The sequence below is a fragment of the Nuphar pumila genome, chromosome 1 (genome assembly GCF_984573655.1).
Source record: "Nuphar pumila chromosome 1, dmNupPumi1.hap1.1, whole genome shotgun sequence".
In the NCBI taxonomy this organism is placed as follows: domain Eukaryota; kingdom Viridiplantae; phylum Streptophyta; class Magnoliopsida; order Nymphaeales; family Nymphaeaceae; genus Nuphar; species Nuphar pumila.
In genome coordinates this window covers 97,119,860-97,134,506 of record NC_143249.1, presented here as the reverse complement: position 1 = coordinate 97,134,506, position 14,647 = coordinate 97,119,860, and the positions used below count along the sequence as shown (strand labels likewise).

The 14,647-nt window shown below is 35.1% G+C and overlaps 1 pseudogene; it reads left to right on the top strand.

Moving 5' to 3' along the window:
* The window catches only part of LOC149849075 (putative sugar phosphate/phosphate translocator At1g48230 pseudogene), an 88,832-nt pseudogene extending 83,438 nt beyond the window's left edge, over positions 1-5,394 (top strand).
* Positions 5,395-14,647: the final 9,253 nt, after the last annotated feature.

The window sequence follows — 14,647 nt, the reverse complement described above, 5'->3', positions numbered from 1 at the left end:
GGAACCCTTTTCTAGGGAGAGACTCACATTCCTTGTGGGTCCCCAATTTTCATACTAGGCCATTTTCATCATGGAGGACCCTCTTTTCAGGGAGAATATGATGGACTCGCTCTTTCATGACCCAATTTTCCGACCTCACTATTATCGCCCCCCTTTCCATAAGAGAAACCTAGTATTAGGGAGCTTTGACGAAAGCTTAATTTCTCTTCAAAAGTTCATTTTGCAAACACCTTCTCTTCAGGGAAGAGAGGAGTAATTTCAATTTCCCATTCAGGTAAGGGCTAAGCCTGAGTCTTCTCCTTTGAGGAAAGGAGAGGATAATTTTTGTCACGGATGTGTTGAGCCAGACCTCAAATGCTCTCTTTCACCAAGGATTTCAAGAAAATTTTGTCAATTTGTACAATTATTTGTTGATTTCAGAATCTTTATTGCATAAATCTTTACCTCAGTTTACCTTCAGCATTACTTCCAAAAGAGCGAAACTTTTGCGAGGAAAGATTCAAAAATTCAAATTCCTTCCATTGACCAACCAAAAGGATGAAGGATAAATCCTCGATATGGCCGGCAAAGAAAATTCAATGTTATTGCAAAGCCATAAATGATTGATATTGATCGCAGTTATAGCACATCTCTAAAGACTATTCTTGTAAAATAAGGTAGTGGAAATATCCTGAGCGCTAGAAAAAGAGAGAATCCACCCAAGCCCTGTCTCCTCAAAATCACCTAAGCTGCAATTAAATATCCGCAAAAATGATCTCTCAATTGTCATCAAGATGAAGGCGAATTAAGCGAGTAGACCCCCAGGGCCAAAGAAGATTTGAAACATCTCCAAGATGACGGAGTTTGTGACGGATCCTTCCAGGGAAAGTACAAAGCACTGTCGAGATGAAGGCAGATGCGATGAACCTCCCGACAATCCCTAAAAGATATTTAATTGCCGCTATCATCCAAAGATCTCCAACCCATGAACCAATCTCATCAACATGACCCCTGAGGCAAAGAAGGATCGAAACATCTCCAAGTTGAAGGAGTTTGTGATGTACCTTTCCAAAAAGAGAGCAAGAGAGGGAAAAGAAAGAGAGAAAAGTCAAGACATCTCCAAAATGAAGGATGATGTAATAAACTCCCCCGAAACCCAAGAGAATTCAAAAGAGTGCAGAAAGATTATCATGAGAGAAGCTCCCAAGATATCAAACTACCAAATCTATCAAGAATCTTCTTTAAATTTGTGGAATTCTATTATCAATATTCCGTCATCAATTGCTTTTGTAATATTAATTTCTCTCTTTCCTGTTCATATCAAGGAAATTGATAGCTTCCTTAAAGATGGTCAATCACAAGTAATTTGGATTCCAAAATCTTGATCCTACGAAGTCAATCTCGTTTGGAGGTAATACTTCAGGTAGAAAAGAAGGAATATCTTTGCAACAATATGCATCATTTTCAAATACTTTGAATCAACAACAGAATTCTCAACATTTTGACAATATTTTCTAGCTATCCTGACGTGAAGTGAGAGCTTGATGACCGTTTTTTATACATCCTGACACCAATTTTCAATCCCTCTTTAAGGACTTGATTACGGGAGTTTTCAAGATTCCTTCCCTTCTTTTTATAATTTGAGCGCCTAGGCTCTCAGATTCGCACACTTCCTTGTGTCCCCACTGTCCCACCATAGGCAGTCCAATTTCGGTTCGAGGTCGAACCACCAACCATTTTATCGCAAAAGGCAATTTCAAAAGCTATTTAGTCTCAGCAATGAGACGACCAAGATCAATCCCTTTTCAAGCTTTAGGGACCCCATTTTCCTTCCTTTTGCAAAACCTTTGTCGGATTTATTGTGCAAAATCCGAAGCTTCCATCATGGTCTCTTCCTTCGAGGATTTCATTCATTTTCCACCCAATCAGGATAAGGGCACAAACCTGAGCCTCCTTTGAGGAGGTACTTCATTCCCTGATCAGGTTAAGAATGAAACCTGAGTTTTTCCCATGCGAAGCATTTTCTGTCCCATCCAGGTTAAGGGCAAAAACCTGAACTTCACCACCGCAGAGCAAATCTTTCCTCTTCGTTCTCCATTCCATATCTACCATCTTCACCGGGCTAATATCGTTATACCCAGTCAGATCCTTCTAATTGGGGCATTTATATAGCCCAAATTTGGTGTATTTTTCTTTGCCACTAAGCTCGGCCACAAGACGGCTTAGTAGCAAAAAGGGGCATTTGTAAACACCCCAAATTTTCACTCACCTTCCTGACATCTCCACCAATCATCACATTTTGGTTCTCCGAGATCACTGGAGGGCAAAATGGTCATTTTCTAAGATTGGACCTTGCAGAAAGTCCAAAATTTCATTCCCGAGTCTAAAAAATTCTCTATTTAGGCTCAGAAATATCTTCAAACTGCAAATTTTCAAAATCCTATTCTTGACAAGAAGCTAGAATTTCCAATCCCTGATTCAGAGTAGTATTTCTTGAAACATGTCTTTGCATAGCATTGCATGAGCATTTCATATCATTTCACTGCACAGCATGTCATTTTGAGATCCAGAACTCCTGATTTTCAAAATTATCAATCCAGATTCGAATTTTAAATATTTCAAAAGTGATTTCAAATCCGTGGGTTTTTCAAAATAGTCAGTTTCCCTCGTCTTAACCCCCAAGACTCCGAATTACAAAAGTTTTCTCAAGAAAAACAATCTGGATAGTTTTTTATATTGATTTTCAAATCTCGTCAGTTGGAAAGAAGGGGAAACAACTTTAAATGTAGAAGATTTTATTTCAAAACTTTTTGCAAAAAGACTTTAAATTTCATTACAAAATCTTTGCATTTTTTTATATATTTTGCCCTGAAGGATCATCTTCCTTCTAAATTTCTATAATTTTGTAAAAGTTTTACTTCGTATTTTCTAACTAGCCTACTATTATAAAAATCCCAAAAAGAATTTATTCATTTTGAATTTGCTTTTATTTCAAATAAATGACGTGGGACCCACCCTGAAGTGGCGTCACACTCAAATTCTCAAGTATTTCTTTTATTTTCAAACAGTGCCCACCCAGAGTTGACACCAATTTATAAAACCCTTTCTTTAATTTTCAATTCTATTTATTTTAATAAAATAATCAGTAGGCCCACACATAGGTGGCGCCTCACTAAAATTCCTTGCAAAGAAAATCAAACAAAAAAAAAATTTATTTCAAAAAGAATTTTCTTAAACCGGCTGAGGTGGCACCACCTTAAAAAAAAAAACTCGTTTTACTCACTCTCTTTCTTTTTACTTTTTCAACCCCAAAAGGAGCCACCGTGAAACCCTCATTTTTTTTTTACCTAAGCTTTGAACTCAAAAATTTTCCTTCAGAAAAGAATGTCGTCCTCTTCTCCAAAGATTGGCGAGTTTCAAAATTTTTCAAAAATTTGTTTGAAAATTTTCAAATGCTTTCAAAAGATTAGGTTGAAAAGCCTCAAAATTGCTGATCTTCCAGATGAATCCCTCCAAAATCTTTAAAAGGCCCCAATGTGGACTCCTAAAGGCATCGCTGGAATCCCCTATTGATTTCCTTTCTTCTTTCCTTCCAGCAGGAGAAGGACCCATGACTCTAGTTTTTCCCACCTCCCGAATCCCCCTGCTTTTCCTCTTGTCTTTCTTCCTTCCCCATACCCTCTCCTCCTTTTATCACCCTTCGACGGATCGATCAAGGACAGTCAGAAAGACCGTGATCCTCCTTTTCCCTGTAGATTCGATCCAACATTGAAAGAAGCACTTCTAGCAATCAGCTAATCATGAGTTTATTTCTCTACTTTCCTTCACTTGGTTTCTACTCTTATTCCCTTCCCTGATTTCCCCATCAACCCCTCTCTAGTTTTCATTGATTTAATTGAAAGCATCCCCTGTAATACTAAACTGCTAGCATAGCAGCCTCGACTTGCAGAAGCTACATCAAGAGAATGATCGCGTTCTAACATTTGATTGCTTGTTTACATTTAATTTTGGTTTTGATATCAGTTTGCTTATCTGGCTCATTACCTGATTATGCTCTCTGATCTGATGAACAGAGGTCGACTCATACCTCTGTCGCCGGCTGATTATTATCAATATTACTTTCCATTAAGGATCGACTTAAGCCTATAATGACTAATGTAAAAAGAACATCTGGCTGAAGGTAATTCATTAGTAGAATTACCAAAACCCATTTCTTTTGTCTGTGTTATATTCTCATTAGTTTTTTTTTTTTTACCGTCATATGCTACTTCATTTCCCTCTTTTCCATTTCATAAAATCGTATCATCAGTTACTCCATCACACCCTGACCTCATCGGTGTCCTCTCTGACACGATGTCATCCTCTCTGGAATCACAGAAGTGGGTAAGGATAGCTCGGGTTACATCCAGAGTTTAGCTTGTTTGTAATGGTGCTGCCTTACTTTGGGCAATATCCATAGCCTTGTTGTAGTATCAGACCTCTCTTTGCTCGATAGAAGACTATGCCATCAGGATCCTGGCATCCAAGAAATAAAATGAATATATCTCTTGTTGTTAGGTGCTTGATGCACCTGATGCTGATTAGATAAGGGTACTACTAAGACATTCACTGCTGTCTGTGAATAAATCAGGTATGATGGTGATAGATTCTATCTCCCAAAACATTTCAATTTTCCATTTCCTATAACACTTAACTTGATTCGCATGGGACTCTCTGGTGTCGTTGCATTCATTCTCGTTCATGCTCTCAATGGTTGTTGAACCTGTCAATGTGATATCTGAAATATGTACAACTTGTATGATTCCTCTCTGCATCTCCTCTGCCTCAAGTCTGTGGTTTGGTGATACTACTCATCAGTATATTTCAGTGGCCTTCTTGCCAATGCTTAAAGCCCTTATGCCATTAGCAATTTTCCTAATAGCCGTTATATATGACACTGACAATTTAAGTGTACCAGGTGATGGGTATGTTTGCAGGAATTCTTAGGCTTATCTTAATTCAGGTTCTCCTATAGAAAAGGAGCTTAGCATTGAATTTTATTATCAGCTTGTGTTACATAGCACCCTGCAGTTTCCTGTTCCTATCGGTGCCTTGGTCTTTGTTGGAGAAGCCTAAAATGGGAACTTCAAAAGTCCAGCTCAACTTCTGGAAAATTTCTTTTATGCTATCTGTGCTTTAGCATTGAATTTCTCTATATTTTAGGTAACTGGAAAAGCTAGAGCTGCTGCCATTCATGTTACTGGTATTTCGCAGAATTGGGTATTGATGGTTCTCTCAACCGTCATCTTTCCGGTTACTGTCCTGAACATTATGGGATATGCCATTACCTATTACTTCATTCACTGCACAGATATGATTCATTGTATCATAACACAATCACTTGTATATAAAGGGTCTGTTGCTTTAATCCAATAGTAACACCTGAGCCTATTGCATTTAGGTAGCACATATAGTATATGCCCTGCATCTATCTCCCAAACCAGCTTGTTGATTCGTCCACCATGATTTCTCAGGATTTCATTTTTTTTTTCTTTATCACTTGTTTTGTTTCATGTAATATCATCCTAAGATCTATTAGTCGTTTTGCATATCACTAGAGGCATGATCTATTCTTGTACCATATATTCAGAGGCAGTCCCTTTAGTCATTAACACCATAGCTGCCTTAAAGTCTGGTGTCAATGGTTGCATTTGTACAGCAGCACCTGCGTTTTATTCCCTTGCTGTGTCAACACCCTTTTCCACTTACCTTACGTTGTGTCTTCATCATTAGTTCATCTCTACACCATTAGCTGTGTTTTTCAAGAACATCAAATGTTGTTGCCGAATTGATAAGCGTAAGAGGATAGGCTTTCTACTAATGTGGTTATTTGTACACTGTCTAGGCCTCTATTCCAACCTATCTTTGCAACTCCATCCACTATTGTGTTTTGCCATTCATTCGTAGCCTCTTGGTATTACCCCCCTGTAAACACCCCAAATTTTCACTCACCTCCCAAGACACTTCCACCAGTCATCATGATCTATCCTCCGAGATCACTGGAGGGCAAAATGGTCATTTTCTAAGATTGGACCTTGCAGAAAGTCCAAAATTTCATTCACGAGTCTCAAAATTTCTATATTTAGGCTCAAAAATATCTTCAACTGCAAATTTTCAAAATCCTAGTCTCGACAAAAAGCTAGAATTTTCAATTCCTGAGTCAGAATGGCATTTCATGAGACATGTCTTTGCATATCATTGCATGAGCATTTCATATCATTTCAGTGCACAGCATGTCATTTCGAGATCCAGAACTCCTGATTTTCAAAATTATCAATCCAGATTTGAGTTTTAAATATTTCAAAATTGATTTCAAATCCCTGGGTTTTTTAAAATAGTCAGTTTCCCTCGTCTTAACCCCCAGGACCCTGAATTACAAAAGTTTTTCTCAAGAAAACAATCTGGATATTTTGATATTGATTTTAAAATTTCGTCGGTTGGAAAGAAGGGGACACAATTTTAAATTTAGAAGATTTTATCTCAAAACTTTTTGCAAAAAGACTTTAAATCTCTTTACAAAATTTTTGCATTTTCTTTATACATATTTTTGCCCTGCAAAACCATTTTTTTTATTTTTTTTATTTGTTTTAATTCTTGAAAACAGACCAAGTTTTATTTCGTATTATAAAAATCCCAAAAAAGAATTTATTTATTTTGAATTTGCTTTTATTTCAAATAAATGACACAGGACCCACCCTGAAGTGGCGTCGCACTCAAATTCCTAGACATTTCTCTTATTTTCACATGGGGTCCACCCCAAGGTTTTGCAAATTTATAATTCTTTTCTTTAAATTTTGTTTTTTATTTATTTTGTAAAATAATAAAGTGGGCCCACACATAGGTGGCGCCCCACTAGAGCTCCCTGTAGAAAAAAACCAAACAAAAATAAACTTTATTTCAAAAGGATTTTAAAGCTGGCTGAGGTGGCATTTCCCTAAAACATCCCATTTATTTCGTCTCACTATTTATTTGTTTATTTGTTTATTTGTTTATTTGTTTATTTATTTATTTATATATTTTTTTAAGAGCAGCCTTAGATGGCGCCACAGCCAAGCCTTCCTAAAATGTTCATTTTACCTAAACTTTAGGTAAATGAACCAAAATTTTAAAAAGACCTAAGATTCGTCCCCCTCTAAAAACAGCGGATTTTCAAAACCAATTAATTTTTCAGTTTCAAAATTTTCAAAAATTGTAACAGAACCTCGAAAGGAAAACTGCGATTTTTTTTTTTAGAAAGAGGCTCAAAATCTTTAAAAGGGGGATTTGGATGGAAAGAAAGGAGGATCCCTGGCCGATTGATTTTTTTCTTTTTGTTCTTATTGCAGATACCCTCTTTTGGGTGGTGGAGTCTTTCTCCTAGAGGATTCCTTCTCTTCCATCCATATTGCAAAAACTCCTCTTGTCTGGCTGTGTGACAGCAGGCCTTCCTCCTATTTCCGTCAGCCCAGTAGAAAAGGATCGACCTCTTTATCGTTGGCTACAAGTCGTTTGGTGCAGGGGATCTACAAGGTTCATTTGGTGCAGGGGATTCACAAAGCTTTTTACCCATTTCCTTCAGCCCAATAGAAGAGGATCGACCTCTTTATCGTTGGCTACAGGTCGTTTGGTGCAGGGGATCTACAAGGTAACGTGTGGCTACGTTTTATCATTACTTTTGTTCTGTTTTATTAAATCAAACCCTGCTGCAGTCTGTTAACTGGATTTAATGTAAGATGAAGGGCCATTTAAGGTCTCATGTTCAGCATAATAGAAGGATTTCAAAGGGATAGTTGGAAAATTTTCATATTCAGGCTAAATAGATGAGTTGGTTCATCCTGTTCATGGATCGAACCCCCATCTCAGTAGCCTGCATACGTTCAGCCACAACCATTAGTCTTATTTTTTTTTTCCTGTTGTGCATTTTACCTACAACCTATCTACTGTTGCATTACATCCTTCCTCTTTGACATTTCACGTTTTTCTGTTTTTTTTTCTGCATCTTATGTTATCTTTGACATTTCACGTTTTTCTGCATCTTATGTTATCTTTGACATTTCATTTTTTTCTGGTTTTTCTGCATCTTATGTTATTTTTGACATTTCACGTTTTTCTGCATCTTATGTTATCTTTGACATTTCACGTTTTTCTGTTTTTTTTCTGCATCTTATGTTATCATAATTCAGATTTCTGCATCCTATAGGATTTGATATCATTAATATTGTTTCATGTAATTACCTAGGTTTGTGGTATATCTTAGTTCATATAATAACCATAGTTGTATTATGTAATAGTGATAATCCCTCTGTAATATCACAGCCTCTTTACTGTGTAATGAAATATCCTGCTGGGTCTTCAAGTCTTTTTCGTCATATACGTGATATCAAGAAGAGCCCTTTGTCAATAATTGCCACAGAAATTTTGTTTAGATCAACTGCAGCACTAGATGCCAATGTTTCAGCAGGATCTTTGGATAAACAGGGGTGCTTTCCATCTGAATATTTGCTGCCTGAAATCAGGTTACAGTTACACTTGTTGTGGGAGCTTAACCTATTGAAGATGGTGGTTTAAGCAAAGAGTCTCTTAGGTTTATTCAGAATAACAGAATTTACAGTCATGATATGACCTCCACATCTTCAATATACAAGCATTTAGGCTATATATGGTTTAATATTTAGAGGCTATCCATTTAAGGCTTCTTATTTAAAACAACAATGTATTATAGTCAATCATGTTTATTTGTACAACATTTCACTGTTTTCCATGTGTTAATTCCCCTCTAAAGGCCTACCATTTATATATTACATGTTTCATTGCATATTTTCTTTTTTTTCACATTGCTTCATCAAACTAAAGCTTTCTCATCCCCTATCATCACTCCCATTTTTAATTGCAGTAGTCAAGAAACAATGTATAGAGGGAAAGGCCTGTTTTACAAGATAAACCTGTTATTTTTTTTTTACAGCAATGCACACATGTGCTGGAGCTTTCAATAGGATAAAATGCTTCTAGTTTGCTAACCATCTCAAAACCGTTTATGGGGATCCATTTTACAGTTGGCAACTCATTTAACCATACTCTACAGTCACCTCTGCCTTCCATGGCAACTCAATTATTATGCATATTTCCCATTATAAGCATATATATCTATATCTATATATATATACCGATAAATATATATGGACCTCTTCATATGCATTTGTTTTTATGCATAAGCATTTCGGTAGATACTTTTTCCTGTAAATATACCTCCATTATCACATTTCATTTAGCATAAATTTAAGCATTTAGATATATATACACATATTTCACATTTAAGTTTAAACGTGGTGCCTAGGTATTATCATAGGCATTTCAGTCATGTTTTAGCCATTGTATTGTATATTTTCATTGTAGTCCAGGTGTAATTACTTAGATATTGTCATTGATGTGAAATTTGCAAATCTCTCTTTTGTATGCCATATTTCTCGTACTAATTCATTTTGCAGGAAAATCTGGAAGAAATGGCTTCTTTTGTCTCTATCATATATTTAGTTATATTTTTTTTTTTTTTGTCAACAATGTAACAATCAAATGTAAAGTTTGGAATAATATTTATTTTTTTTGCTTAGATTAGGATGCATCTCATATAGTTTGAGTTTTTGCAAAATCCTGGTTATGTGATTCATGCATTTGTTCTAAAATCACTGTGGATGAACACGAATGGAACGTTGTGAACACCCCAATTTTTTCAAAGTTTTGTAAAAGTGACCTTTTTGCCCCTGATCCCATCTTCTGAGAAAATCAAAGCTAAATTTCAGTTATTCTTCAGACTTTCTGGATTGAATTCCAGTCAAATTCGATTTTCGGATCCAGACCCAGTGTCAAAACCCCAAATCTGAGCCTCGTTGTCTAAAGTTTCAAATTAAAATTTTAAAATACCAAAAATATTTTTTTTTTAAAAGCTCAGACAGTCCATTTGGTATTCTGTTGGATCCACAACCCTGTATTTCTCAATTCGAGGTTTTAAACCTCGAATATTGCCTAAAAATTCGGATATAAACCTATTTTCTGAAGAATTTTTTCCAAAATAGCCTTGAATTCTCAAAAAAACTCTCTTTTGTAAATATTTGGCAAAAAATACAAAAAAATTATTAATCTTTGTTTTCTCGTAAAACTTTAGAATTTTATTCCAAAAATACAAAAAATGGAAAAACAACACAAAAACCAAAAAAATTGGAAAAACTACAAGAAAAACAAATGATTTTAAAGCTTTTTAAAAGTTATTTTTGCTAAAAACCTCAGTTTAAAACCATTTTATAAAAATTTTTCTTAAAAGGGACCCTTCTTTTGAAAAAGAAAAAAAATTGCAACGGCTTGCTCTTGCGCATTTTCCTCTTCCCCCACCATCGTCGATCCTCAAACAACCTTTTCCCCTCTCCACCTTCCATCTTCAACCACCGAGCCTTCTATTCTCTTTAAGAAGAGGCACCCAAGGATCGACATTTCTTCTGAGGGAGTTTCTCCTCTAATCCATCATCCATTTCCATCGACCTTCACGCAGTAACTCTTGAAGCATCCATTACAATCTGTCGTCTTCATCCCCTTTCACAGTTCTCTTTCTTTCCCTCTCGTTCTTCCTTCTTCTTCTTCTTCTTCACTAATAGATAATTCTAGCGGTGTGTAAACACCCCAAATTTTCACCCTCATCCAGTGTTTGTCCATTTCATATGTAATTGCATATCACTGCATACATTTTTGCATATCATTTCATCGCATTGCATAGCATTGCATGTCATTACATCTCATTTTCGAGATCCAGCACTCATGTTTTCAAAATATTTAATCCAGATTTGAGTTTTAAAACTTTTTCTTTCGAAATCAATTTCAAAACCTGGGTTTTTACTCAACATTCTGTCATTTTCCAACCCCAGAACTTTATATTTTGAAATATTTTCTCAGAAAACAATATGGATTCATTTCAAACTCAATTTCAATTGATTTCAATTCTCAGATGAGGCCCATTTAGGTGATGTCGCTTCTGGATCCCTTCATTTATCAAAAATCTCAAAAATTTTAGAGTCCTAGTTGGATCAGGACTCTTTTTCCAGAGTCCAGACGGATCAGAACTCTACTTTTCACTACCTTTTTACCTGTTTTCAGAGAAAATCTTTTAAAATCTTTTGTTTTGGCCAAAATTTTAGAGTCCTAGTTGGATCAGGACTCTTCTTCAAGAGTCCAGTCGGATCAGGACTCTTCTTCAGAGTTTTAATTGGATTAGGACTCTAATCTTTTGCAGCTATTTTATCTATTTTCAATCAAATCTTTCAAAATGAGTCAGAAACTCAGATTTTCAGTCAAAACAGGACTCTGTTCAGAGAGTCCTAATTGGATAAGAACTCTGATCCTGATTTCGATTTTGAGATAAATCTTTCAGAAATCTTTCAATATACCAAAACTATTACACTTTTATCAAAGAATTTCAAAATTCTGAGATTTTATCTCAGAGTCCTGATCAAATCAGGACTCTACCCCAGAGTCCTGATCGAAGTAGGACTCTATCCAAAATTGATTTTCTCACTTCATTTTCACTGGTTTTTAAAAGCTTTGCTTAAAATTCATCATTTTGCTTATCAGAAAAACCAAAATTCTTAGAGTTTTGATTGAATCAGGACTCTTTCTCAGAGTCCTAATCAGATCAGGACTCTGAACCAAAACTTCAATTTCATCCTGTTTTTAACTGTTTTTCAAAATTCTCTCATTTGTTTTCTCAGAAAATCCAAAAATCTGAGAGTCCTAGTTCAATTAGAACTCTGTCCTCAGAGTCTCAGTTGAATCGAAACTCTGTCTTATTTCAATATTTGTTATTGTTTTCACTGCTTTCACAAGTTCTTTCATCCGTTTTTCAGAAAAATACCAAAAAAATCTAGAGTTTTAGTCCGATCAGGACTCTGTCCCGGAGTCCTAGTCTAGTTAGGAGTCTGTTTTGAAGTCTGTTTTTATTCCATTTTCATTTATTTCCATTTGTTTTAAAAAATTAGGTCATTTTGTAGAGTCCAGTTAATTCAAGACTCTATTTCAGAGTCCTGATTGAGTTAGGAGTCTAACCCTGACAGTATTTTCTAACTTATTTCATCATTTTTTGATAAAATCTTTTCAAAAACTCCTTCATTTAGCTTTTAAAACCCAAAATCTCAGAGTCCTATAAATCCAGGACTCTAGCCCAGAGTTCCAGTTTGCTTAGAACTCTACTTTCAAAACTTTGAATTTCAATTGTTGATTTTAACCCTTTTTTAAAGCCATTTTTAGTATTTATTTCAAGTTTTTCAAAACTTCGATGTGGGGCCCACCCCGTTGGCGCCATATCCAGAGGAGTTTTGACCCAGTTGGAACTCTATGCCATTTAAAAACATTTGATTTCAAGTCTACTTTTGAATCTCTTTTCAAAAACCTCTCATTTTCAAGTTTTAAAATCATTTTTGAAAATTCAAGTGGAGCCCACTCGGGGTGGCGCCACATTTGAAGAAGTCAAGGTTAGACTAGGGTTAGTCATTGTCCTAGTTAGGTTAGGGGTTTAGAGGAGTCAAAATCAATTTTAAAAATCCATTTTATTTAAGTTTTAAACCATTGGTTTTTAAAGGTTTTAAATTCAAGGTTTAAAAACCAAATGTGGGTCCATACTAGGTGGTGCCACATTTGGATTTTCTAGGGTTTAATTAGGTGTTAATTAGGAATTAATTAGAGTCCCACCTAGGCTATAATTCTCCAAAAAATTGTTGCCTCCTTCATTGGATTTATTAGAAAGAGTTCTAAAAAAAATAAAACTCCTTAATTAACCCTAATTAAGGAGGTTTTGAAAACCTATAAATAGGGGATTTCAAGAGGTCAAAAGAAGCTCTTTTTCTCTCAAATTTTCGTGGCCTCTCTCTCCTCTCCAGCACCTCCACCTTCCTCCATTGCAGCTGCAGCCCCAAGGTGAGTTTATTTAATATTATTTTATTATTATTTTATTAGTTTTTATGATTTTTCAATAGATTTCACCATGGAAACTCTTGTGTTCATGGATTTAACCATGGATTTCATCCAAGAACCCCAAAATCGACCCAAGAAGATGATCTAACTCAGTTTGATGGTAATTTCAAGGATTCTAATCCATTAGAATCGATGAGAGATACGTTTTTCATATTCTTAACCGACGAAACGTGAGATTTACCCGTTAAATGGGTTAAATCCATGATTTCAAAGGTGAAAGCAAATTCCAGCCATGAATTCCCTGTATTTTATTTATTTATTTGTTTATCCATGTTTATTACACGTTTTCCAGCATAGAAATAATTTTTATTTACTGTTTTATGGTTTATTTTATTGTTTTTCATTAGTTAATGCATGTTTTCTCAACTTTATTAGATTTCTGTGTGTTTTTAGTTTAGAACAGAAAAAAGCATGCTGTTTCGGATTGAAATATGTGTTGTTAATTTATAATTTTTTTATATGTGATACGTGGATGTGTAATTAAACTACTTTAAAAAAATCAGAGGTTTTGGAATTCGGGAACCCTGTCAGAAAAATCAGACATCAAGTCGGGTTTTTAAAGCTTTAAAATCGTGGTTAAAATCAAGAAGGTAAATTGCTGTTATGATATTTCTCTCATCCTATATCCGATTTTAGTTCTGTAAAGTGCCATGGATTCACATTGATTAGATCTATCTATTGTGAATTTTTCGTAATTTTTTATTACTGTTTAGTATTTTTCCTCTGTCAGAGACTCTGATTTTCAATTTAAAACTCGTTAGGGTTCACCAAACCCCTAATCAGACTTGTGTTGGTCATAAATCCCAAACCACAGATCCGATTCATGATCTGTAAAACGTGAGTATTGTTAATTTTCTGTCTACTGTTTACTTCTAAAATTTTAAAGATTTTTGTTTAGGTTTGCTATTTATGTCTGTATTTTCAATCTGAAATAGCCGTTTTAATCCCTGTTAAATGTGTTATGCTTTAGTTCGGATTGCCGGAATGGGATCTCCTTGATCCTAAGTGCTTTTTCAGATCTGTAAAAAAGAAAAGTTTTGTTTTCCTGTCTATTTGCTCTCTGTAAAATTTCATAGATTTCCATGGAGATTTGACCCCTGGTTCGGGTCTTGGACTGAGACTGGTTGGTGAACTAGGTCAAAAATAGCATATTTTTAGGGTTTGATGCTATTTTCGGATTAATTCAATGCCAAAAAAATATTTTTATAATTCTAATTTGATATTAGGGTTATAACAAGTGCAGGTACCAATTTTGAAGATTTTTAGAATCTGTTTGATGTTTGAATGGCTTGAATTGCAAAACAGGGCACCCGAAGAATTCCAAAACACTGCAAAAATCACAAAATTTGTGATATTCTTGGATTTTCGTGCATAAGCATATATTTTTAGGGTTTAATCATATTCATAATCATATTAGGATACTTTAGGTTAAATTTGATGCTCATTTGATTTCATTTAGTGCATAAAACCTAAGTTTTTACCAAAATTTATTTCAGAAAACCCTGATTTCAAGGCCATAGTCTTGCTATCAGGGGAAATTTGGTCATTTAACCTAAATTTCGAAATCCCTAACCCTAATTTTCATATTTTTAACCATGTCATATCATATTTGGTTTGATTTATTTTCATTTGAACTTTAAAA